Consider the following 24554-nt stretch of genomic DNA (forward strand, 5'->3'; position numbering starts at 1 on the left):
AATAGTGCTTTCCCCAATGCTGTTCAACCTTTCAAGGGCAACATGGTAACTTCCAGGCAGGTTTTTGTGAACTTGGTACCATTCACACATATTTTGCCCATAGCATACATATGCCATTTTATTTTATTTCAAGATTTATTAGCAGGTGTTTTATTATTTCTTTGAAGTTTAAATGCCATTTTCTTATTTAATTCCAATTCACTGCTTCCATGGTGGTGGTGGGGAATAGTAGGAAACACCCCCCCCACAGAAGTGCAAAATCTAGATTATTTATTTATACCTTGCCTTTTTCCTTGATGGGACTCAAAGCGGCTTAGATTGTGTGTGTGTGTGTGTGTGTGTGCGCGCGCGCGCACGCACGCACGCACGCACACACGTGTGCATATGCACACAAACTATGTGGTGGTACTGTAATTTGATGGAAATGCTGCAAAAAACAACAACCCACCAATCTTGTGTGCATGGGTAGCACAAAGTCCACAATAAATTGACATGTGGAAGTATCATGTATTGTTGTAAAAAGGTTCCAATCCGGGCAAGCATGCTTTATCTGTTGAGTTCTGGCACGAAGCTCTGGTTCATGGGGTTGGTTCACCCATGTGCATAGCCAATAATGAAGGGCAGGGCAGTCAAGGACTGCCCAAAAATGAAAGCAACAAATATAATGTGAAGGGCTCTTCTACTATACCTGAAGGAGCGTCTCCACCCCATCGTTCTGTCCAGACTCTGAGGTCTAGCGCTGAGGGCCTTCTGGTGGTTCCCTCACTGTGAGAAGCCAAGTTACAGGGAACCAGGCAAAGGGCCTTCTCAGTAGTGGCACCCGCCCTGTGGAACGCCCTCCCAGCAGATGTCAAAGAGAAGAAAAACTACCAGACTTTTAGAAGACATCTGAAGGCTGCCCTTCAGATGTCTTTAAGCTTTAAAGCTTTAAAACTTTAAGCTTTTAAAGTTTAACAAACCGTTGTAATACTTTGCTGGAAGCCACCCAGAGTGGCTAGGGAAACCCAGCCAGATGGGTGGGGTATAAATAATATATTATTATTATTATTATTATTATTATTATTATTATTATTATTCACTGAGGATATTTCAATAGAGACCAGATGGGATGTCATGAATGCTGCTGTGGCTGCATCCTGAATTTGCAGAACCTGAGTGGAGTGGAATTGCTAAAAAAAACGGTGGGATTGCACCTTGTACGCAACTCCTGCAGCCAAGCTGGTGTCAAATGGATAACTCTGCTTTCCTTTGGACCACATCAGCAAGACGGGGGAGGGAGGGGTCTTATCATCTGGGCAGTCCAGGACCTCTTTGCACACTGCCCAGCCTTGCACCCCAGGGAGGTCACTTTGTCTTCACTACCCTCCACCCCCACCCCACCCAGCACCCTCCATTGTCTCTTGAGACAGATGATGCCAGTATCAGGCTTGAAAGAAGAATGACTGGAATAATGATGGACAAACAAGGGAGTGGGATGGACCATTGGGTGGAGTCAGAGTGACAGGTAAAGAGTGCTGGTTGGAAAATGAGGACTGGAGTAGGAAGAGAGAAAGAGGAGATGAGATGAGACAAGACGGAAAATGCAAATGCATACAAGAGTCAGTCATTTTAAAGTAGGATCTAAAACTACAAATCCCATCAGCCCCCGACTGGCAAAGGTTGTTTTAACGTGTCTGTATTCTGATCAGGGTAGACTCAAAGGTTATTTGAGAAGGAGCTACCATCAGTAGGTGGCAATAGGTATTTTAAGGGAAGTTTGGACTCAGTGAAGGAACTGAGAGATTGACTGCATGGCCACCCAGGGACACACCTGGCAGGAACCCCAGAAACATCACAGTATATCAGTGGCTGGAAGGGGGGCAATGGAAAGAGAGAGCTATTGCCTTCATGCTCTGCTTGTGGGTTCCCCACAGGCATAGGTTTTTGGGCAAGTTGGATCCAACTGGACTCCTCTTGCAATCTGACTTCTCTGCACAGATTGCAAGGTTCCAGGCTCCTTGGCCTGACTTCTGCATACCGCATCAATAAGATGAAGTCAGACGTGTTAACAATCAGATCATATTCCCAAACACATACTAAAAACATAACGGAACTCCATATTACCATACTGTTAAGTCTGAAAAGCGGATTTAAGTATTTTATTATGAGAAGAGTGTAACTGGGGCACAGCTAACCTCCTGCAAACAAATCAAAACCCAGGTATTTATTCATTCGATTTATCACTCACCCAATAATAGTAGTTCTCTGCATGACGTACACAATAAAACCAATTAAAAATCAGAAGTCCGATTTGCCTCTCCTCTGTTAAGTGGCACACCCCTGCCTTTTGTTAGCTTGTGGAAATACCTTCAGTTGGGATCTTTGGATCTCAAGAGATCGCAAGAAGCCAACACTAGCTTTGCAGAATCAGACCAAAAGCCTGTTTGGCCTGCATTCTGTTCCCACAGTGGCTAACCAGTTGCCTATGGAAAGTCCACAAGCAGCGTATACCCCAGGGACACGCATATCCAGTTCCTCCAGTACTCACCTCTATTTTTAAAAATCTTTCTACAAAGGATGGTCTCAGGACTTGCAGTTTCTTTGCTGCGGTCTGTAACCTTCTGCAAAGCTTTTTTCCAATGAGGTGGCAGGACCATATGCTGTGCAAAACAGAAGCATCACCACCCACCACCCAAATGCTCTGTGACCAGGTTGCCTCTGGAAAAACTCCAGGTGCACAATGCTGACAGAGATGACAGCCAGATAACAGCTCAGCACGTGCAGACAGGCACGCGCGCGCACACACGGAACAACTTTTTTTTTAAAAAAATGAGACATTTTAGAACAACAATGAGAAACTAAGATCTTCCTCCCCAGATGACACCTCTCACTGGCCCTGCCCCATATCCTGGCCAAAAGGTCTCTTAAGAGCTATGGTAATTCTTGTCCTGGCATGGGTAGATACCTCTGGCTTTTGCATGGCTGGTATGTAAGCCAACTGAATGAAACCCCCTGCAGTGCTGCACCCGCCTTTTTTGCATTGGCAGAAGATTGCAGGCTGATGAAGGTTCCTCTTTCCCTATGTTAAAAGGACTGTAGCTAAGTGGAAGGTAATGCACTTTGCCTGAAAACAGGCCCTGTGTTCAGTCCCTGGCATCACCAAGTAAACCTGGGGAAGCATGCTGATTTGCCAGTTTTACTCTACACCAGGGGTCAGCAAGGTTTACCTCGCCTGGGCCGGTTCACTCCAGCGGAGATCCCTCCATGGGCCGGATCATGCGCACACCTGCGATTTCCGGCGCCTGTGCAGATGTGATTTCCGGTGCCGTGGAAGCGAGTCCGAGCGAGTGGCTTGCCGAGCGAGTGGCTTGGTTCAGGGGCAGCTTGTGAGCCAGTTAAACGACCCATGGGCCGCTTGTGGCGTATGGGCCTTAGGTTGCCGACCCCTGCTCTACACGAATCCCCCCCCCCCAAATCACAGCTTCTTCCTCTATAGGTGCATGCCAAAAGGACACAGACACAATTATCAGCATCTGAAGTAGAAGCCGTTCAGCCTTGCTCAGGCTCTGCCCTATCGCGGAGGTATGGGATGCTGCCTGTTGCACTGGCTGCAAAGTTAAGGGATGTTGCCCCGTGGAGTGACAGGCCTGGGTTCTGCACTCACTGCACATCAACGCTTTTGTTTAGTTTTCTATTGCTAACCATGCAAGGACATAGGGAGGGCTGCATAAATAATGGATGGGGAATCTGTGAACTTTCAGCTGCTGCTGGACCCCAACTGCCATCAGCTCCAGCAAGCATGGCCAGTGGCCAGGGAAAAAGGGAACTGTACTTTAACGATATCTGGAGAGACACATGTTTCCTCATGTTACCTGCCTAGCACCCCATTATTGCATTTTTTATTTTTTATTCCCACATGAAAGCTTTTAACACTTTTCCTGGAACCAAGAATTTACAGTGTCAATAACGTGCATGGAAGACGGAGGTGAGGGTAGTAAACAACAGTAAGCCATCTTATGCTGAATCATAGAGTGGTAGAGTTGGAAGGCACCCCAAGGGTCATGAAGTGCAACCACCTGCAATGCAAGGATCTTTTGCCCAATGTTGGCCTCAAACCCACAACCCTGAGATTAAAAGTCTCATGCTCTACCAACTGATCTACCCCAGTCAAATCAGACCACTGATTTTGTCTAAAGGGACTGACATGCTTCTGCCTACTGAATGCTTCCACCCACCCATCTAAATGCTTCTAGCTTCATGGGGACACATAGGGAGCTGCCTTACACTGAGTCAGACTACTGGCCTATCTAGCCCAGTACTGTCTACACTGACTGGCAGCAGCTCTCCAAGCAGGGGGCATGCCCAGCTCTATCTGGAGGTGTCAGGAACTGACCCTGGGACATCCTGCATGCAGAGCATCAAACTACAGCCACAAAACAAAACTCCACTATCTATGGTCAGTCCCTGGGATGCTACCCTGTTTCAGAAAGTGCACATTTGGTAAATTTGCCTTTGAATTCAAACTGTATCAGATTCACCACCACCACCTCTAGCCGTCGCTCAGTCTGGTTTGTCTATCAACCATTCTCCCTTCATCCTACAATGAATTTGTGCCTGGGACTCACTCACCTCAAACCTCACTGATTTCTTCTGTCAAATTGTTTTAGCAACAGCTGTTTCGCAAAAGCAAGCAATTCCACAAGGGAGGATACATGCACAAATAGTAAACACAGGAGTATTTAACAGCAGGACAGCAAGGAACAAAAAAAGCAAAATGAGACCAGGCAATAAGTGCTAATCTGGACATACCTTAGTTTCCTGGTGTGCTCTTTACACACCAGTCATCAGCCGGTTAGGAATACTGCAAATCCTGATCTGCACGCAATAGTGCAAAACCAGGAAAATGAAATATTGTATTGCTTCAAGCTCTTACTCCCTCTCAAGCGTAGCAAAGCTTTTGTAAGTAGTTAAAGCTGCAAACACTGAAAACAGCTGGGCTTCAGTTTCCTTTCTACCCCACTAGATGTTGGTCAGAGAAAGCAGGAAAGACCTCTGTGTATTATCACTTCCTTATCTTCCCATTATGAAATCTACCTTCACCCACCCTGTGTCCTCCAGGCAACAAAGAGTAAATGGGCCCTCCCCACTTACCACATAGGCCAGAGCATCTCTCAATACTCCAAGGCGGAGTCACAAGTCATCTGCTTTAAACTTCAGAAACTTTACCGCTTAACTGCATGCAAGAATCTGAAGCTGTATGAGCCCACCCTGAGCTAATGGCTTTAGGCAAGAGATAAAGTGGTGAAGCAATAGGTCCTCCCTTTTAACCATTGGCTGCAACCAGAGTGGAATATGTTTGTGGGCTGCTCCAGTGTGCTTTGTTTTTCAGTTTTTGTTTTTACACATACATGCAAAAATTGAATGTCAGTAAAAAATGCGAGCAAATGCACACTCGCAAGCATACATGTTAAAGAGCAAAACGTTCCAGCGAACTGGAGTTAGTTGCAGCTCCTCCCTGCTGTTTGTGTTTAATGATGTGGGTTTACTCCAGTCTTATTCCAGGGGCCCCTGGCAAGATGCAATTTTTTAAAATGACAATAAAAATCCTAGCAAATATCTCCTTTGCTGGATTTATTTAAGCAAAAGCTGGGTAGTGAGGTGTCAGGGCTGCTGTAGGTAGATTCCTGAGGGTTGAAAAAACCTCAGAAACTTCATTTGGTCCAAAATGCAGCAGCCAGATTACTGGTTGGGGTTCTGTTTACATCTCATATAACCTATTTTAAAACAACTGCACCGGTTGCCATTTTGTTTCTGGGCCCAATTACCTGAAAGACTTCTTCTTTACAGACCCTCTTGGGTGTTCAAATCAGCAATCGTCTTGATTGTTCCGCAAGACAATCATGCAACAGAGAGGCGTGTCAATTTCCCATGCAGAGCAGAATGAAAAAGATCCACTCTAAAGAGCATAAGATCCTACCAAAGTGGGTGTGGTTCCCTTCTCCCAAATGGGAATGAATTTGCAAAGCAAGTTGAATAGCAGTGACCTAAAGAGGAGCAATTTATTTCTGCAGTATGTGAGCCACGCCCTGAAGCCAACAGAGTTCTTTGTTGTTTAGATGGGCTGAAAAGATCCAGTTAGAATGGGTGTTCACCACTCACTATAGACAACATCTCTGGGATTTAGAATGGTCAGCTATCTAGCCACATCCAAATGTCAGTGAAACTGTAATCTGAAAAAGACACATTAGCTTGGTTTGCCCATAACGCTAAACCATGGTTGTGAACCATTGTTAATAAACCACGGTTATGGCTGAGATGTCTGGCAAATGATTACATAAACCTTGTTTTATTGCATAACAGAATACCAGTGAGTGCAAAAAAGCCAGCAGTTTGAATCTTTTGCCGCTGTTCATTTGTGGCTCTGTAGCTTTTGGCCAGTGACAGCTCCTTAACCATAGTTCAGGGGTCAGCAACCTGAGGCCCATGGGCTGGAAGCAGCCCCCGGGGGTCGTTTGACCAGCCCCCGAGCCGCCCCCGAACTGAGCTGCCTGCTCACACGCTGCGTTAAACCGGTGCAGCACAGCACGGGGACTTGCTTCTGCGGCGCCGGAAATCGCGTCTGTGCAGATGCAGTTGCCGAAAATTGCGGGTGTGGGCGCTCACGTGTACGCGCAATCCAGCCCACAGAGGGATCTCCACCAGACCAATCCGGCCTAGGCAAGATAAACCTTACTGATGCCTGCCATAGTTAAAGGAGGTGGTCTGAGTTTGCACATAACAATATGTTAAAAAAGGTGTATAAACCAACTAAAAACCTTGATCAATGAGCTTACCTTTAACCATAGTAAACAAACTATTGTTAAATTGCTGGCCTGGGCTCACACATAACCCTAAGCCACAATTTGATACAAAATTATTTCTGGCCAGTGGGCAAAATCTTAATTTTCCCAACACTGGCAAACAAAATTTGAGAGGTGGGTACCCGATTATCAGGACTTCAAACCAGAACATGGGACTGTTTGAAAACCCTTTGCAAGCAGCGCAACGCTGCTCCTTAAACTTTTTTGAGGTTCCCTGCCACCGTTTTGGAGATTAGCAACCAGCCACAGCAGAGCCATAGGTGGCTTCCCAAGTACATGCTTGGTCCACCAGTTGCTTGTTGGGGTTCTCCATCCTCACTGATCCTTTTTCAGAGAACCAGTTCAAGTACAGTGGTACCTCGGGTTACAGATGCTTCAGGTTACAGACGCTTCAGGTTACAGACTCCACTAACCCAGAAATAGTACCTCAGGTTAAGAACTTTGCTTCAGGATGAGAACAGAAATAGCACCATGGCGGCACGGCAGCAGTGGGAGGCCCCATTAGCTAAAGTGGTACCTCAGGTTAAAAATAGTTTCAGGTTAAGAACGGACCTCCAGAAGGAATTAAGTTCTTAACCCGAGGTACCACTGTACCTAGTTAAGCTATGGAACTCTCTCCCACAGAGGGCAGTCTTGGCCACCAACTTGGATGATATTAGAAGAGAATTACAGTGGTACCTCGCAAGACGAATGCCTCGCAAGACGAAAAACGTGTAAGACGAAAGGGTTTTTCGTTTTTTGAGTTGCTTCGCAAGACGATTTTCCCTATGGGCTTGCTTCGCAAGATGAAAACGTCTCGCGAGTTTGTTTCCTTTTTTCTTAAAACCGCTTGAAGAGGTGCAGTTGCGACTGATCGTACTTCGCAAGACGAAAAACCGCGCAAAACGAAAAGACTCGCGGAACGAATTAATTTCGTCTTGCGAGGCACCACTGTAGACAAATTCAAAATAAGACTATCAACTAGAATAAGGCTACTGTTCCACATAATAAGGCATACTATATCCACAGCTACTAGACATGATGGCTATAGTCTACCTCCAGTGTCAGAGGTGTTATGCCTCTGAATACCAGTTGATGGGAATCACAGGTAGGCATTGTGATGTTATGTCCTGCTTGCAGGCTTCCCACGGTTGGCCACTGTGAGAATGGGCCATTGGTCTGATCTAGCAGACTTGCCTTAAGCTCTTTTGTTAAGAAAGAGGGACAGCTAGAGAGAGGTAAGAAAAGATCGGTGGAGCTCCTGAAGCACCTGGGCCAGTGAAGAAAAATGTGGTAGTGGTGGGGTTATCCTAGGGAAGCAAGATATAAAATAAGGCAGGGCTCCTGTGCCTGTAACAGCTGTTGTAGAATTCCATCACATACAACTTCTGAAATTCCTTGCCTGTCCTCTTTTGCATTTGGCCGCCCTAGTTCCTTTTAAGAAGGCTGCTTGCAAGATCTTAACCCATCTCTTCCCCACTGCCTCCTCAAAAAATCACATATACACAAAGGGCCAATCTAGCTGTTGGCCAGCTCCTGATTTGCACATTATAGGAATGGCACCAGAAAAAAATAGAGAGGATTGCTTGCACCCTTGAAAAAGTGGGTGCATTTGGAAGGTGATTTGGAACATTTATTTCCTAAGTGTCTCAAATTCCACATTGGAGTCCATGGCTTGGGATATGTGAGGTGCAGATGTTGCGGGCCTAGAAGGCCTTAAGACGTTGGACAAAGCTGCTCTCCTACAGTGCCACCTGCAGGAGTTGACGGCAAACTGCAGTTTCAAATGTCAGCTGAACATAATCCGCAGGCCTGTGAGCGGTCAGTCGAAATTGTGGCTTCTGTTCTGATTTGCTTGTACAAAGATTATGTGGAAGTGAGATTAGATGACCCTCAGGGTCTCTTCCAACTCCACAGTTCTATGCTTCACAAATAAAACGGCTGGGCTGCTGCTCTGCCACTGCTTGAAGCAGCCCCTAAGTGGTTTTAGCATGGCACATCTATGGCAGGCATGCCCAGCTCTCAAGAGACTGCAATCTACTCCCAATATTAAAAAACAGGCAGTGATCTACCCATTGGATTGACCAAAGTTGTTGAGTTTTTTGGGGGGAGGCTTCACCAAAGTTGTTGAGCTTCTTTTGGGGATAATTCACCACAGTTGTTGAGGGTTTTTTGGGGGGGGTGTCAATCTGGATCACACAATCAACAAGGATCAACCAGGGATGACACGTGATCGACTGGTAGATCGCGATCGACCGGTTGGACATGCCTGATGTATGGTATAAAACTCCCCACCCTGAAAAGTACAGTGGTGCCTCGCAAGACGAAATTAATTCGTTCCGCACGTCTCTTCGTCTTGCGAGTTTTTCGTCTTGTGATGCACGGTTTTCCATAGGAATGCATTGAAAATCAATTAATGCGTTCCTATGGAAACCGCCTTCCCCCGACCTCTTCTGGCGGGCGGCATTTTAAAATCGCCCGGGACAGCGGAGGACTTCTCCGCTGTCCGGGGCGATTTAAAAGCCCCTGGGAAGGCAGGCAGGGGGGACAAAGGCTTTCTCGCCCCGCCGCTCGGCTTCGGGACATCGTTCCGATGCCGGGCGGCGGGGGGAGGCGTTCCTGCCCCACCGCCCGGCATCGGGACGATGCCCCGAAGCCGGGCGGCGGGGGGAGGCGTTCCTGCCCCACCGCCCGGCATCGGGACGATGCCCCAAAGCCGGGCGGCTGGGGGAGGCGTTCCTGCCCCACCACCCGGCATCGGAACGATGCCCCGAAGCCGGGCGGCTGGGGGAGGCGTTCCTGCCCCACCGCCCGGCATCGGGACGATGCCCCGAAGCCGGGCGGCGGGGGGAGGCTTTCCCGCCCGGCCGCCCGGCTTCGGGACATCGTTCCGATGCCGGGCGGCGGGGGGAGGCATTCCTGCCCCACCGCCCGGCATCGGGACGATGCCCCGAAGCCGGGCGGCTGGGGGAGGCGTTCCTGCCCCACCGCCCGGCATCGGAACGATGCCCCGATGCCGGGCGGCGGGGGGAGGCGTTCCTGCCCCACCGCCCGGCATCGGGACGATGCCCCGAAGCCGGGCGGCGGGGGGAGGCGTTCCTGCCCCACCGCCTGGCATCGGAACGATGCCCCGAAGCCGGGCGGCGGGGGGAGGCGTTCCTGCCCCACCGCCCGGCATCGGAATGATGCCCCGAAGCCGGGCGGCTGGGGGAGGCGTTCCTGCCCCACCGCCCGGCATCGGGACGATGCCCCGAAGCCGGGCGGCGGGGGGAGGCTTTCCCGCCCGGCCGCCCAGCTTCGGGACATCGTTCCGATGCCGGGCGGCGGGGGGAGGCGTTCCTGCCCCACCGCCCGGCATCGGGACGATGCCCCGAAGCCGGGCGGCTGGGGGAGGCATTCCTGCCCCACCGCCCGGCATCGGAACGATGCCCCGATGCCGGGCGGCGGGGGGAGGCGTTCCTGCCCCACCGCCCGGCATCGGGACGATGCCCCGAAGCCGGGCGGCTGGGGGAGGCGTTCCTGCCCCGAAGCCGGGCGGCTGGGGGAGGCGTTCCTGCCCCGCCGCCCGGCATCGGGACGATGCCCCGAAGCCGGGCGGCGGGGGGAGGCTTCAAAAGCCTTCCGGGGGCTTTTAAATCGCCCCGGACAGTCCCGGGGCGATTTAAAAGCCCCCGGTTAGGCAGGCTTCAAAAGCCGTCCGGGATAGCGGGAAGCGCTTCCCTGCTATCCCCGACCGCTTTTAAAATGCTGGCGGTGGGGAGCAAAGCCTTTCGCCCCCGCCGGCCTTCCTGGACCTCTTCTGAAGTCCGGAGGGGGGGAAAAGGCTTTGGTCCCCACCGCCAGCATTTAAAAAAAGGTCCCCGAGATTTCCCTATGGGCTTTCGTCTTGCGATGCAAGCCCATAGGGAAAATCGTCTAGCGAAGCGTCGCAAAAACCGAAAAACCCTTTCGTCTTGCGGGTTTTTCGTCTTGCGAGGCATTCGTCTTGCGGGGCACCACTGTATTAACATTCAGCAAGCCTCCCCACCCCCTGTAAAAGTTACTGAAAATCTCTCCTGCTTTAAGTGGGGGGTGGCCCCATGAAATATGGGGGCATTCACCCCCTCTTCTCCCCCCATCCCAGTTTCAAATTTCAGGTCGTAAGCTAATCAGGGCAGGGACTTGTCGCCTTGTGCTCTGTAAAGTGTCCCATGCGCTGACAGTGATACAGAAATAACAGAAGCCGCATTATACAGAGTCAAAGCAGTGGGTTCATGTAGCTCAGTGACGACTGCACTCTCAGCAGGTGACTGGGGACATTCCCATCCTGGGACTGAGCCTCGGACCTTCTGTATGCAAAGCAGCTGCTCTACCGGTGAGCTACAGCCTTTCCCATAAGGGAAAGTCCTCCTTTCCGGAACTTTCTCCTGCTATCCTGCAAACTGATCCCATCCTTTATTTATTTAATAAACTGTCTATACTGCTTGATTGTAAACACAAACACAAACCCACTACATTCCAAGTGGTTTAAAATAGGAACAGAACAGCAAGATCCAGAACAAACTCTTTGTAGTTTCAGTTATCTTTAAACCCAGTTTTCTTCCTCAACATAAGGCATAATTCAGAGCCAGCAATGGTTGTTTTACAAATCTTCCTGAGCAGGGGGCGGGGGGAGACAGTGCCACATGTCTGCGGCTGAAGTCAGCTGAAAGGAACCTCAGTGCAAAAGCACCCTATCGTCCCCTTTCTGGCCAGTCAGGATGGGGATATAGAGAGAAGGTCTCAAGTGGGATTAAACACAATCCTAGATTTAACCCTATTAATAAATCTCCATGGAATATTTCTAAATCGATCCTTCATCTGGTGGCCTGGCTTTCAGTTTATCGACAGAACCAGCCAGATTTTTCCAGGGAGGTCTAATGAACTGGGTACAAATTGATCCAACGAAACAGCAACAAACCTGCACATCCAAACCTGCACATAAACCATACATTTAAAGAGCATTCAACACACATGGTTCTTCCCCACACCAAAAAATCATGGGAAATGTGCTTTGCTAAGGGTAACAAGGAATGTGATTTTGTGAGAAGGAATCTATAGTTCGGAGGGTTCTTTGTGGGGAAAGCATGAGCTTTAAATGTGTGTTGAATATGCTTTAAATACAAGGTGTGGACGTGACCGCATACTAACCTAATCATGTTCTCGTTCTACACTCCCAGGCTTCGCTATCTATACTCACGACACCCTGTAGGTGGCAGCAGCGGCTTAAGGCAGATTCCTGGGAGGTTAAGACTCCTTCCACACACTCTTTGCATTTGCGATCAAGCTTTTTCCGTATTGTCTTGCGCCTTATTCCAACATTTGCCAACGCGGATCAATTCATGCATCACCAGAATGAAGTGGGCATTCAGTGCAGTTTATTGAAATAAGTAAAAACCACACAGATCGGATAACACCGGTGATGGCTTATCCGTATTTAACTTTTGCCTGCTCTTTTCAGCCACAGGTCTGCGCTGAATTGGAGTAATTCGAGTTTTCAGTAGATTGCTGTTTGCTCCGACTGAGCTTAAAGGAGTGGGTTTTCTCAGGGAAAGCTCCAGAGCAGAGAGAGAGAGGGAGGGAGGGAGGGAGGGAGGAGCGCTTGGACATGGAATTTTAAAGCGCAGACCATGCTTGAAAAGCATGGAGAAAAGGTAAATGTGGATAACCCCTCAGTAAGGGGGGGGTGACATTGCCCCACAGAAACTCTTCCATAGATATGGGTTGCCAATTTCTCCACTCCCTTTTCTCTGCCTTTAACATGCACACCAACATTTAGAAAGTACATTTTCTCCCCTTCACAGAAAATAATAGTGGAAAGGCAGAAGTCTAAAAGGTTTTTTTAGAAAAAGGGTGGGAGGAGCAATGCTGCCGAGGCTTCACCTGCTGAGTTTCTGCCTGTTGCAAAATGGGAAGTGCTGAGACAGCTCAGTCAGTAGAGCATGAGACTCTTAAACTGAGGGCCGTGGGTCGGAGCCCCATGTTGGGCAAAGGATCCCTGCATTGCAGAGGGTTGCACTAGATGAACCTTCCTGTCCAACTCTACTACTCTATAATTCTGTGAAGCAAGCAAACAAAGAGGCACAGGGGTCGCCCAGAAGAAAAAGTGCTGCTCCCCTCACAAGAGTCAAACCGTTAGCACAGAGTGTGCCAAGGTGCTTCTCACCTGCTTGCATCCCTGAAGGAATGGCCTACGAAGCAGCTAACGATCTACCGCTTGGTGTTGCCCACTCCGTTGTCCCTGGGAGTCCTTTCTTGCCCTGCACCGACTTCCCAGCTGGGTGCATCTTCAGGAGAAATGTCTGCTCCTGGCTGTGTGATGAACCCCGGAGAGAGGGGCCTCTGAATAAGAGGCGTCTAGTGCGCTGCTCTCTTTCACTTGAACAGGCAAGCGACGCACACACAAAATGCCAATTCTCTGGGCAAGCACACTTGGCTCATTCAGCAGGGCAGAGTGCAAGGGAGCCTCCCAGGCAGCCTCAGCACCCTCCACTGAAGCCACACTTTGTGCCAGCAACCAATGCCTTGTGTATACTTGTGTGCGCACAGCCTTCGCTGGCTGCCTGGTGAGCTGCCAACGGGCACAGTGTGCTTGGTACTTTAGAGAAGTCTTGCCAGGAAGGGGAGGGGAGTGAGGTGGCGGTGGGAAAAGGCCTCTGAGAATAAGTCTTCCTGGATCTCGGATGTGATGGAGCTCAATGGATCTGTTGTCAGTTCCGCTCCTAGCCCTAGCCGGCCAGAGAGGGCCTGCGGTGGGCTGCCTTTTCTCTCCAGGTACCAAGCAGAGGCATGATTCTAACAGAGCCTGTGAATGCTTAAGAGCACAGAGGAAAACCTCTGACATCTAAACACATTTATTAATGATTATGAGGATCCTACCACCGTGTGTGTGTTACCTGAATACCAGGCAACAGGTGGGCATTTCCTAGGGACGTCAGCTTGCAAGGGCTGCCTTTGGAGCTCTATAGATAAGCTATGGGGAACCAGCTGCCCTCTAATTGTTGTTGGACTCCCACATTCATCAACCCTAGCCCAGCAGGGCCCCTTCATGGATCACTGCCTTGCCGTGGCGAAGGGGCTTGAATAACTCCAAGAAGCTATGAACTATGCCGAGCGGGGCACTCAAGATGGACAGGTCATAGTGGTCCGTATAGTTAAAGCTATGGTTTTCCCAGTAGATGTATGGAAGTGAGAGCTGGACCATAAAGAAGGCTGATCACCAAAGAATTGATGCTTTTGAATTATGGTGCTGGAGGAGACTCTTGAGAGTCCCATGGACTGCAAGAAGATCAACCCTCTCCATTCTTAAGGAAATCATCCCTGAGTGCTCCCTGGAAGGGCAAATCCTGAAGCTGAGGCTCCAATACTTTGGCCACCTCATGAGAAGAGAAGATTCCCTGGAAAAGACCCTGATGTTGGGAAAGACTGAGGGCACAAGGAAAAGGGGACGACAGAGGACGAGATGGTTGGACAGTGTTCTCGAAGCTACTAGCATGTGTCTGACCAAACTGTGGGAGGCAGTGGAAGACAGGAGTGCCTGGCGTGCTGTGGTCCATGGGGCCACGGAGAGTCGGGACACGACTAAATGACTAAACAACAGCAACAAGCCCAGCAGGGATGGTGGGTATTGCAAATCAGTAGCATCTGAAGGGCCAGGGTCTCCCAGTCCCTGCTGTAAATGTAACAGAACTTTTCTTGCCTTTGTATTATCTCTTCCTACTTGCCTCACTGAAAAGAAAAGATTGGATTTTCAATAGTTCCACAAAAATCAAAGGCCTGAGACAAAAGGGCCAGATTTTACCGGAAGCCTCTTGTTTATTTTATACCACACAATTTACCTGTTTTTCAAAACTCATTTAATGCCTTTACACAGGTTCATCGCACAACACTGCCACTCCAGGAAAGATGCATCAATAAGTATTAAATATAACAAGAACAGGCCAACTTTTCAGTGGTGGCTCCCCATTTGTGGAATGCCCTTTTCAGGGAAGCAAACCTGGTGCCATTGTTGTCTGTTTCTAGGCACCAGGCAAAAAACATTCTTATTTACCCAGGTGTTTGGTTTTTAAATTGGGAGGGCACTTAGAAAATATATCAGTGCCCTTTGTTACACTCATCCTTTAAGTATATATATATACACGTGTGTGTGTGTGTGTGTGTGTGTGTGTGTGTAGGCATTGTAAGTTTTTGTTTATACCTGATTTTAAGGTAATTATCATTTCTTCTTCTTCTTCTTTTACTACAGAGCCATTAATGGTGCTATATAAATAAAGGTGAATGAATGAATGAATTATAATAAATGTGGTGGTGGTGGAAGAAGAGGGGAAAACAAATAAGCAGCTGGATTAGTTTTGCTAAAGTTTCAGCCAGCCTTGCCTTCTGAACGGATACCCCATTTCTTTGCCCTCTCCTGTTTTTCTGCCTCTTCCCTAACTGAGAATGTGCAGTCTACATTGAAAAGTTTTGTCCCTCACTGCTCATCCATATTTTTGTTCTTTGGCAAAACATGGCCCAACCATGCTCGTTCCTCTCTTTTAAATTTCCCAGCGGCCTCATTTTGGCTACAATTCTGTCAGCACATACCAACTGAGTTTGCTTTTAGAACTGATGGTGTTTATTAAGTGCTATTCATGAGTGTTGTGGCCTCTTTGAACGCCTAATTCTCCACAAGGCCAGCCTCCTTAAAACTTCTACTTGGTTTCTTCAAACCAGAAAGGGAGGTGCCCTTAAAGCATGGGGGGATCACTTTCAGCCCAAGGGCCACATTCCCTTGTAAAGAACCTTCTGAGGGCCACATTCCAGTCATGGGCGGGGCCAGAGGCAAAAGTAGGTGGAGCAATGAATGCCATTTTTGCCTTTGTATAGTAGGTTATTTTTCACACCCATATTCACACATCCCTCTCTTATCCTCCAGGCCAGTGAGAAATGTGGCCTTGAGAGAGCTGTTTGGGAGAGCCACATTTCGTTCCTGGGCCTAAGGTTCCCCACCCCTCTCTGAAAGATACATATTCAACAAAATCCAATTATCCTAACAACCACAGCAGCACCACGAAATTGGTTGTGTGGTCTCTTTTCTGCCATAGTTCCTGATCTTGGCTAGACAATGTCCACACCTCCAGAATGCAACATCAGAGGCTTTGTGGGAAATGTAAATGCTGCCTGGCCCCTGGGAGTCTGGGAGATCTCATTTTAATTTCCAACAATGCCCCACAGCAACACTATGTCACGAGATGGCAGAAAACCATGGTTCAAATCACCAAGCAGCTATGAAGTTCACAGAGCGGCCTTGAGCCAGTCACTACTTGCATACACACCATACATTTGAAGCACATGACTCTTTCCCCAGCCCCTGCAAAAAAATTAATAAATCCTGGGGACTGTGGTTTACACCTCACAAACCTACAGTTCCCAGCACCCTTTACAGATTACCCAGATTCTTTCAGGGGAGGCCATGCGCTTTAAATGTGTGTCAAATGCATGGTATGTACACAGCCACTGTCCCTCATCCTAACCTACTTCACAGGGTTGTTGTGAGGGGGATGCCCTGACTAGAGCTGCGGGGTGGGGGGATGACGACGACGACCTTGTATGCGATGTTGTTTGCTCCTTGGACCAAAGCTGGGATACAAATGTAATAAGTAAATAAATGAATACCCGCCACTTGGATGTAAACCCACATGGCACCAGAGGGCCTTCTCAGATCTGGAGCCAGCCCTCCTCTCCCACATCCTAGCCCCCAAACATTCTGCATCTTTAAGCAATCCTTGAGCAGAAAGCTGTTGTGTGTAACCCTTTTATAGACACCATGGATGGCGTGAGCCCATTGCTGGCAAGATAGGAAAACACACACACACACAAACACGCACAAAAGAGAGACCACCCATTAAGTGGGGTTTACAAGATGCTTCTGGCACAGGCTTTGGCTCCCAGCACAGACTGTTCCTGCCCCAGACAAGCGCAAGCAGTTTTGCCCCATAATTCTTTCTTCTTTCATCTCCCTTGACAGGTCTCGGCCATTCCTCTTCCCAAACCACATTTCTTTTGCATCATCAGGACAGTTTAAAGACTTGGAAAAGGTGGGATTTGCTTAGTCTTCCAATTAGCAGCGCTGAAGGAGCTTTTGTGTGCAGGGGAGTGAATCGGGGGCCTCTCCCTGCTGTATCTACCGGTTGCTTTGTGACCTTTCTAGATCACTCCCTGCCCAGCAAACAAAAGGAATTTCTTTTCAAAGTACCCTAAGTGTGCCTCAAACCATTTTGCCTTTTCTTCATCCGTTTATGTGATGCTTTGTAGAGTGGAAGAGAATAGGTCCCTGTCCCAAGGAGGTCACAATCTAAATATCTGAACAGGGCAAACTAGAGCTAGAGAGGCGACATTGGAGACAGGGTAAAGTAAGAGAGTGCATTGGTGGGGGGGGGGGGAGAAAGAGAGAGCAATGTGCAGCTGTTTCCTTTTCACATGCTTAGCCTTAGAGCAGATGTGGGGAACCTCTGGCCTTCCAGATTGCTGCTGAGCCACAATTCTCATCATCCCTGGCCACTGGCCATGCTTGCTGGGGCTAATGGGGGTTGTAATTCAGCAGCATCTGGCGGGCCAAAGGTTCCCCACACCTGGCTTACATACAGATTCATTTTAAACAGAGAATGGAAACATTGAGCACCATCGTTTATCGACTGCTGGGATAGCTCAATTGGTAAAGCATGAGACTCTTGAGGTCAGAGTTGAGAGTTCAAGTGCCGCGTTGGGCACAAGATTCCAGGGAGCTGGAGCTTGTCCACAGACAGCTTTCCAGGTCACGGGGCCAGCAAGACTAAACCGCTTATGGCACAACGGAACACCATGACGGAAGCCAGAGCACATGGAAATGCCGTTTACCTTCCCACCGCAGTGATACCTATTTATCTACTTGCACCAGCGTGCTTTCGAACTGCTAGGTTGGCAAGAACTGGGACAGAGCAACAGGAGCTCACTCCATTGTGGGGATTCGAACCGCCAACCTTCCAATCAGTTTAGACCATAGCACCCCCTGCGTCCCAGTATAAAACACTGCAAGTGTGTTTGTTGAGGGGACGGGGACTGGCTGGTTTCTCACAAACAAATGAAAAGAATAGTGACTGTAACTTGTTGCCTAAATATAGCTCAGGTTCTACAGATGCTAAACATGCACTCTCTCTTAAAAAAGGGAAGGAAGAAACCAGGGAATCTGAAGATTATGGTTCATCCAAGGGGGATTCCCTCCCCCCCCCACACACATACACCATATCACCCTGTGGACACCCATGATTCCTGATAGTAATGTGTTTTATGAAGAACTCATTCCCAGATTTGCTTGTGTTCCTATTTCCTCCTCCCTCCCATTTTACTCTTATCTTGTAACTATTACATTTTAACCCTGAAAGCAGGGACTGTATAGTTGTCGTTTTAACCTTTGTAGAACTCTTAACGTGCACATTACCAACCTAAAAAAAAACAGCATCGTTTTTCTCAATTTGGATTGAAGCTGGTTTGTTAGGGAAACTCATAAAAATGCAGTATTTCATAAGAAACAAGAGGTATGGATTTTGGTTAATGTGTGCACTCCACTTTCCAAACTGATGGTGGGAACGCAATGAGTGTAAACAGGAGCATGTAAACAGGACCCTTAGAAAACTTAAAGCAAGAAAGAAAGAATGCCAGTGCAACAATCTGCAACAGAGGGACAATATGATGACATGGGCAACTCTCCTGCAACACAGCTGTATCCAAATGGCTTAGTGTCTAAAGGAGATAGCAGTCTGTGTCCAAATGTGAATTTTCTCAAGCATAGAGTGCCATTTCATGACACTGAAATTCCTTCTGCTGTGCAAACTAATCGAAGTACACAACCAAATTCTTGCTATGCAGGGGTCATATTTGCAGATCTACATTCGGCCACTGGTCCATCTAACTCAGTATTGTCTTCACTGACTGCCAGCAGCTCTCCAACTTCTCAGGCAAAGATCCCTTTCCCAGCCCTGGTGCAAAGACCCCTTTTTCTTATCTTTTGAAGTGGAGGCCTGATGGAGTCAGCTGTCAATAAAATAGCACCTCCTTCATTTATAGTCAAAAGCCGAACAACACCATTATTGTTACTAGCATTAGTAGTAGTATTAGTCTGATTTGCAACTTTATAGTGCACAATTTATGCACCTGAGTTATCGTCATATAAAATAATACATGTGCATGCATGGATCTGATAACCATGCCACACGTTGTTTGTCAGATGGGCACCAATGCTACACCTTTCACAAAGGAAAAAGGAAAAGAAAGCGAATGCATGCGAGTTTTCAGAGGAAGATCTGCTATGAAACTAATGAAGCTTAAGCTTTGGGGATGCGAATCTTGGAGAGGCCCAAGTGATGACTTTAGCCCACATTGCTTTAAAAATTTGCTTTAAAAAGTGCCTAATGCATGTACGGTATATAACACTACCCTAATTCCCCCCCCCCCCATAACTCAAAAACTGTAAAGCATAGGGAATTTTTTATCCACACCAGTGACTTGGACATGTTAGATAATCCAGTACAACTTCAATCAAAATCTTAATTGTAGTAGTTACTATCAGGGGTGTCTTACCCATAGAGGCTAGCGGCGCAGGGTGCCAGGGTGCCAAGTTCTGGAGGGTGCCAGGGAAGAGGTGGAGGCTGGACGCGGTGTCTCCTGGCATCAGCTCGCTGCCCTCGCCTGCCTCCGCCATGCTGAAGCAGCGCCACACCCGGAGCCTCCGTCTGCCGTGGCCACCATGGCACGAAGCGGCCAGCCTCCGCCTCTTCCCCACCGGAAGAGCCGCCCTCCAGCTGATGCCCGCCTCCTCCAGCCCCACCGGCAGCACCGTCCTCCCTAAAAAACTCTGGGAAACGGGGGGGAGCAGGGCGGAGGGAACTTTGTACCATGGCGCCGGATATGCTTAAAACGGCCCTGGTTACTAAAAATTATGGTGGTCTGTCATGGAACAACCCCATTGAAGGAGATAACAGTGGTTGCCCAGACCTTGCTGCTGGTTGTGAAGGGGCCCCCGTAACAGTGCAAACTTCAGGGCCCCCCAAAATGTAGGTCCACCCCTGACAGTGTGGCCAGCTTTACAAGAAAATTGTTCATGCTACCAGTTTCGGCTGCTGAGTAAATATTTGAGGAGACAGCCTGTGATAAGTACGCTCCCCTGCTGAGTCTGGTGCCCTAGGTCAAATCCCTGGCATCTCCAGGTAAGGCAGGGAGAGAACCTTGGTCTGAATTCCTGGAGGTCCCATCCACACTTCTGTTTGTCCCTTAATGTCAAGTCACAGGTCTGAGAGATGTTCCACCTCTGTGGAATCATAGAATTGTAGAGTTGGAAGGGACCCCCAGGGGCCATCTAGTCCAACCCCCCTGCAGTGCAGGAATCGTTTGCTGAATGTGGGGCTATAGAACCCACAAGACTGAGATTAAGAGTCTCATGCTCTGCCGACTGAGCTATCCCAGGTACGTCCAGCTGCTTTCCTTGGAAACCCCAAAGTTTACTGCTTTATTGGAACAAACATAACTCAGTTGGTTGGATCGTGGTGCTGATAATGCCAAGGTTGCAGGTTCGATTCTCGTATGGGACAACTGCATATTCCTGCATTGCAGAGGCACTAGATCAGCACTTCTCAACCTGTGGGTCCCCAGATGTTGTTGGACTACAACTCCCATCACCCCTAGCTAGCAAGGCCAGAGCTCAGGGATGATGGGAGTTGTAGTCCAACAACATCTGGGGACCCACAGGTTAAGAACTGCTGCACTAGAGTTCCTTCCAACTCTACAATTCTATGATTCCGTCAACCCAGACTGCTGAGGCACAGGTAGAAGAAAGAATTCAGCGTACCTCAGCAGAGCATCCACCCAAGCTACTGAAGGAGACAGGTGAGTAGCCCGCCTCTGCAGATTTACCTGTGTTCCATGGTGTTCATCCTCATCACACGCCAAAAAAGGACCGGACCATCACAAGATCTCTGCTCCGTTCAGCTACAGCCTGAAGAAGGGAAGAGAGGCAGCCCCGACACTCGCTTGCTCACTCACTGGGAGGAAAGCTACGCTGTGGGAGTGGCAAGCCAGGAGGGCTGGGGGAGGTGGCTGTCGGAGGAGCAAACACTCCTTTCCAGACACCCACGCAGGAAGGGAAGGCAGAAAGCAGGAGGGAAGATGCAAGCCGGGGGAGTCAGGTGGTGCCAGGCCCAGCCACCCATCTCTGCCTGGTGGTGCAGTGTGGAAATAGGAAACTGCCACATGGAGCAGGAAGCAGACACATTTCAAGCACATCAAAGAGATAGACATGATTATATTATTGGTTTTCGCAATCACACTTTTTACATGTGTCTGATTTTCCCAAATTAAATTAATTTTATTGTATTTGAACGTCACTCACTCTAATAAAATGATAGAATGGCAGGAGTTGGAGGGGGCCACAAGGGCTATTTAGTTCAATCCCCTGCAATGCAGGAATCTTTTGCCCAACACGGGGCTCAAACCCACAACCCTGAGATCAAGAGTCTCACGCTCTACCGACAGAGCTATTCCAGTGTCCTAGTAAAGTCAGGCTGTGAATTCCGCCAAAGATTATAGTGAAAATGGCGGCACTGATATGTTGCTGGACTACCACTCCCATCAACTCCACCCAATGGTTGAAGTCCATTGGAGTGTAGTTCAAAATTGGGAGGGTACCTAACTGAGGAAGGCTGAAAAAGAGCCTAGAGAGAGTCCAACTTCTCCCACGTATTTCCAATTGAAAATCGTTTTTTATCTTTTCTTCCCATAAAGGCTTGAAATGACAAAACAAAACAAAACTGACACTCCATTGATTTGCAACGCATGCAAATAGGCGTATGTGCATGAGAGCAGTAGAGAGAACTGTGTCACATTCCAATTGACAATCAAGACAACGTCAACATTTCCAGTGACAGCCTTTGGCCCTCTCGGATTACCACGCTGTTTTCAGCGGAGGGCTTCACAGCACAGAGATAGGAGGCAGAGGCTGCGCAGTGCAGGTGTGTGACCTTTCAGGCCCAAAGCGAAATGACCCATTGGAGACCCCTCCTCTGGGGCCAAGCAAGCCCACACGTGGTGAGCCAGAGTCCTGCATTTCCTGTCTCAGCGCCAAGGCACGCTTCCTCTCTGCCAAAACCCACACCCCTTGGGCTGCCCATTGGACCAGAGCCTGCAATCTGGAAGTGATTTTCTTGCTCAGCTCAGCCTGGCCTGCTTGGGAACAAGCCTCTGGCCCCCACAAATTCCACTTGGATGGAAAGATCTTCTTGCTTTCCCTCCATTTGGAATCCACAGCCAGCCACGGATAACAAAACATGTTTCTGGGCAGAACTGCAAGCATAGTACAGCACCGAGTCATGTAGTACGTTTATTGCAGATTTGTTTTGTCCCCTTACGAATAGAAAAATAAGCATGGCATGCTTCAGTACGGGATATTGGGAGACACAAGACTTGAAACATACTGAAAATTGCAGTAGTTATTTCTAAAAGAAGCATCCATATGTACACATGCACAAAATGGGCAGGGCCAGAGGAAAAAGGGAGCCGAGCAATTAATGCAGTTGCTTCTCTACAGACCTCTCTCTCTTACCAACTTCAGTGTGACCAGAGTTCAAGGCCACATTCCAGCCAAGTGAAAACATTTAATGAGGTGGTTAGTAGGGCCTTCAAGGGGTGTGGCCTGGGGGAGGGGGTGTGGCCTGCCAATTCCAAGAGTCTGACAGAGAGGCCTAGATAGCTGCATTTGGCCCCTGTGCCAGAGGTTCCTCACTTCTGCTTTTTAAGCTACTTTCACCCAATACAAGCCCCCTCTCCCAAGCCCAACACATAAGGCGAATTTGTATTGCACCCTTATTTATTCAAGAACTGCATTGGAGCATTTGGGGAATATGGTTTGCATAGGTCTGGGAAATGGGAATCAGTCCAATTTGTATCAAAATCTGCAAAGATCAAATTCCTCAAAGTTCTCCAATAAGGAAGCATTTCCAGCCTTTAGCCTTCCCCAGTTCAGGCCCTTCAGTGCCTTTTGAAACGTTTCAAGGGAAGGCACAAAAAAAAGAAGTAAAAATGCAGTATAAACACCAACAACTGGGAAACACTGGCTGCAAGCGCTCCAGTTGGAGAACAGCCTTTACCAAAGGTGTCATGGGCTTTGGAGAAGCTCGAACTCAGGATGAAAGGGAGAAACGTGCTAAGAGGAAGGCACATTTGGCAAACCCTCACCGTGATCAACTCCTGCCTGGAAATCTATGTCTCCACTGCAGGAGGATGTGTGGATTCAGAACTGGCTTCCGCAGTCACTTATGGACTCACTGTTAGAACCGTGTTCATGGAAGACAATCTTACTCGGCTACGAGTGATCGCCAAAGAAGAAGAAAAGTGCCTAAAGGAAGGAACCAACTGACCCTCCCTGGGGAGAACATTCCACATTCAACAAATGGAATATTTTACAATAATTTATTTTAAATACCATCACTCCCTTATGCCACAGGTCCTCAAGGAGGCTTACATACCAAACCTAAAAAGCAAAACAAAAAAAACCCTCACCAAATTGTTAAAATGCAGGAAGCAGATTAAACCATGAAACAGGGTGCCACCACAGAATAGGCCCTGCTCATGGAGGTTTTGTTTCTCACATCTGGAACAGGACCACCAATGATAATCTGGGCAACCAGGTGCATTCATGCAGGAGGAGATAGTTATTGCTTTTCTCTAGCATCTCAAGATCTGCAAAGCTTGCCTAAGATCCCAAGAGCTGAATTGCCTAAATTCAGAGCAAAACATTTTTGCTTCAGTTAATGGCACTTTGTAAATCAAAGTGTTTTCGGAAGGTCCTCAGCTGTGTGGGAAAGAGCTTTGCATAGCCCCTGCAAATCACTACTGTGATCTCTCAGCCAGGCTTGCTGCCTAGAATGAAGAACTACAGAGTGTGACCTAGCACTCAAATTAAGAGGAAGCCTTGCTGAACTGAGCTGCTTTGTCTTGAACCTTATTGTGGGAGACACTCAGGGCTTATCCACACTTACCTTTCTTCCATGATTTCCAGGCACACTCCACACTTTAAAGCTCTTTTTTCTTTTGCTCTGGAGCTTTTCCCGCAAAAACCTGCTCTTTAAATCTGAATCAGAGCAAACAGCAATCCACAAAAAAACCGAATTGCAGTTTGTTGTGCTTCATCTGTGTCTGGAAAGAGCAGAGCAAAATTTAAGTGTGGATAAGCCCTCAGCCCACAATGCACACATCCGAAGCATTATTCTGACTGCTTTGATCCTTTTGCTGTTAGCATGAGCCTGAAAATTTGTCATGAACTCGAGCTACATCCTGCTTGGAAGTAACTTAATTCAAGTTGCACGCCCATAGTATAGACCATGTTTGGAAAATGCAGCTGACTCCTTTATTCCCTCTTGTTTGTTCCAGACCCCAAGCCTGCAAAGTCAGAGGGCACGGAACGGCTGGTTTTTTGCCACTAAACACCAGTAAACAGTTTATTTCAAAGAAGGCGTGGAATAGGCTTCTGAATCCAGTGCTAGGAGCAAAGGAGATTGACTCATGCAGAAATAGCTGTTCTTTTCGGAGTGGGGTGCAAGAGGAGGAGGAGGAGTGCTTTTTCAGCCAAAATGCAATTTTGAAGATGGTGGGAGTCTTCTTCTGTAGGTGCAATAAATTAGGGATATGTGGGGGAGAAACCTGCAACCCAATATT

At 48.3% G+C, this 24554-nt stretch overlaps 1 protein-coding gene and 1 long non-coding RNA gene across 2 annotated transcripts in view; one reads left to right on the forward strand and one right to left on the reverse strand.

Moving 5' to 3' along the window:
• The window catches only part of NHSL2 (NHS like 2), a 107973-nt gene that overhangs the window by 71136 nt on the left and 12283 nt on the right, over positions 1-24554 (reverse strand). The gene's annotated exons all lie outside the window — the stretch shown is intronic.
• On the forward strand, positions 7974-24503 carry LOC309362058. Its single transcript, XR_014164752.1, has 4 exons — positions 7974-8056; positions 12304-12490; positions 16843-16912; positions 24270-24503. It is a non-coding gene; the product is annotated as an uncharacterized lncRNA (long non-coding RNA).

Source organism: Podarcis melisellensis (genome assembly GCF_964234715.1).
Source record: "Podarcis melisellensis genome assembly, chromosome: Z".
NCBI lineage: Eukaryota > Metazoa > Chordata > Lepidosauria > Squamata > Lacertidae > Podarcis > Podarcis melisellensis.